The sequence below is a fragment of the Phascolarctos cinereus genome, unplaced genomic scaffold, assembly GCF_003287225.1.
Source record: "Phascolarctos cinereus isolate Bilbo 61053 unplaced genomic scaffold, phaCin_HiC Scaffold_726;HRSCAF=1367, whole genome shotgun sequence".
In the NCBI taxonomy this organism is placed as follows: Eukaryota; Metazoa; Chordata; class Mammalia; order Diprotodontia; family Phascolarctidae; genus Phascolarctos; species Phascolarctos cinereus.
The window spans coordinates 293,975,933-293,978,821 of NW_027556098.1; positions in this window are offsets into that span (position 1 = coordinate 293,975,933).

A 2,889-nucleotide genomic window follows, 5' to 3' on the forward strand; every position below is an offset into this window, starting at 1 on the left:
TGACAGCAGCAGCGGAACGGGTGGTTCAGAGGGGGCGGGGCAAGCGCTGGGCCCCGCCTCCCGAGGGCGTGGTCTGAGCCGGGATGAGCCAAGGGTGGGCGGGACTTACGTGCACGTGTTCTTTGTCAGTTCTACACGAGGGGTAGAGTTGACTTTCAGACCCTTGAGTTTCATTCCCAATGCTCTCCTCAGTCTGGGTTCACAGAAGGGCAATGTCGCTATCATAACCCAGGATTGGCCCTAGTTGCGACACAATGATGGTATGGGGAGCCTCTGGCACCAGGGCAAAATTAGTAAACTGGCAAGGTTTGCCTCAGACAAGTCAGTCAACATTCACTAAGAGCTTACTGTGTGCCAGGCACTGTGGTAAGAAGCACTTTCATCCCTCCTTTCTGGGGTCCTCTACTTCACTTTAAGAAGCTCCTATCTCCATCTTCCCACTTAAGCCATACAGACTGTCTCTGACCAAGCTTCCTCCTCTGAAAGTCTGGATGGTGAATACTCCATTCTCCCCTCCTTTATTAGACATTTCCTACCTCATTAAAATTTATCTGCTCTTTAATCTATCTCTTTCTCAAAAGACAATGAGTGACAATGGATCTGCTAATCAGATAAATTAATTTGCATTATTTCTCTCTGATAAATGGTGCTATGTTCCAGGTAATATATGCTTAAGATGTGATTCTAATAATTGGAATTTTAAGCATTTGGGAATACAGGGGAGAAAATATTTGGGTCAGGTCTTTAAATTAGGCTTGTAATCACAATCTTTATACCCCAAATGTATAAAGCAGGATCTGTTTGGTTCTATTTTTTGTCTGTCTATCTCTGTGGTTCTAGCCTGTTTCCACTTACTATCCTATACAATATTATGTACACAGTTATAGATTTCTATAGTGTTGGTCTTGTGGACTATATATAAAGATGTCAGTGAGAAAAGCATTGTATTTGGAATCAGAACCTGAGTTTCTCTTGGGTAAATTACTATGCCCTTCCTGGGCCTAGGTTTCCTTATTTATAAAACAAGGGGCTTAGATTATTTCTAAGGTTCATTTCAGTTTTAAGTGCCATGATTTTTTGTGACTATCTTACTCAGTGTTTCTCTTGAGCATAATAAATGGTCTTTGATTCATTAATTCATTAGTTGCTTTGTACTCTGCCAAATGAATCTCAAAAGACAGTTCCTATTCCCAAAGGGGTTGCTTTTGAGAAAATGTTGCTGAGGATACTATGCAGCATTTCCTTATAATGTAGATAGGCAGTATCAAGCATTAGTAAATTGTGTATGGGATGTATGGAAAAGATGACACAGAATAATTTCTATTGGCATTCAGGTCATTGTTTATATCCCTATTCCTGTGACTTTCAACAGATACTGCCTACATAACCCTACAACTTTCATATGTCAGGGTGCTATCACTTCTTCAATCCCATTCAAAAATGAGTAGATTATATAATTATCACATATACATAAAGCATAAATTCTTAATGTTATTTCATTACTCTTTTTGCATATTCCATTCTGTACATTCTGTAGCAAATTATAAAAGAAAATTAAGAATTTGAAAAAAAAACCCTTTGTTTAAAAAAAAAGCTTTGTTTAAGGCAATGGATATACAAGGTACAGGACAGAGGGATGGGCAAAGAGACTAGGCCTGAGTCTCTCTCTAGCACCCACTCGGCATGTGATTATTGGAAGAACTTTTAGCCTTTGGTGAGAGGGGGAGAGTATCTGCAGGAGTAAATATCTTTTTAAATAGCTTTGTATTAGTCCTGGGGCAACCAAAAATAGTAGCTTAAAATGTGTTGATTTAAATATCTTTATTTAGTTTTTCTTCTTTACACCTCTAAGAGACAGAGCAATTTCACTGAGAAGAAAAGAAACAAATGTCAAGTGATTAATGAAAGCCTGATATAATTGGTCTATTGTAAAATAGAGTCCAGAGCATATGAGTCTCTTTTCAGCTCTTTTCAGCATGCAGGTTCTGCAGGAAAGTTAATGTTTAAAAACATCTATGAAATCCTGTTACAACATGTTGATAAAACATACATATAAACAGAGTATAGAACACTATAACAGAAGCCTAAAACAAACCATTTTCTTTAAATTTTATGTAAAATATATTACTTAAGCAAATCTCTTTAGTTAAAAAACAAAAGGAGAGGAAATTTAATTATGAACCTAGCTCCCATGGTAATTATAATTTTGCAAAGTGACCTTAGAAGGTACATAGAAAATATGTGTTGTTTAACCACCAGGGGATGCTTCTAGACACTAACCTGAACCTATTCCATGAGAATGCTTAGGCACTAGAAGTGGCAGGCTCATCTGACAGTTATGGCATTTTATCCCATTGTCCCAAAATGCTGGGAAAGTGCCAAACTTTCTATATTCCTTAGAGAGAGAATGACCTATCTTTTAGCTCTTCTCTCTGATACATTAATTCATCTATGAGGTGTGGTTATTGTGGATTTACCCAATTGGAATCTGCTCTCAAGCACCCACTTTACCTGAAAACCGTACCTCCTCCCACCTCCTTGCTAAATTTTCACTGAGTCCTACTTACAGTGACCTTGGCATAAACATGCTTGGTATTGTGTACATTAATTTGGTTTATATTGAAATAATAAAAGTAATTTTAAAAAAATACATCTACTGCAAAACTGCATATCTCAATTATATTTCAGAGTTTGGCAGCCCCAGAGTGTAAATAGACCATTCTAAATCCAGGACCCCGTGGGAATATATAACTTGGCTTGTTTCCTTCTGCAAGGTTGCTCCTCCCACAAGTAAGCAAAGAAGTGTAGGAATCAAAACAGCTCCCAATTGATGTTTGATTTATGTCTCTATTAGGCTGGTCATTAGATGAAGACTGAGGACCTTTAGAC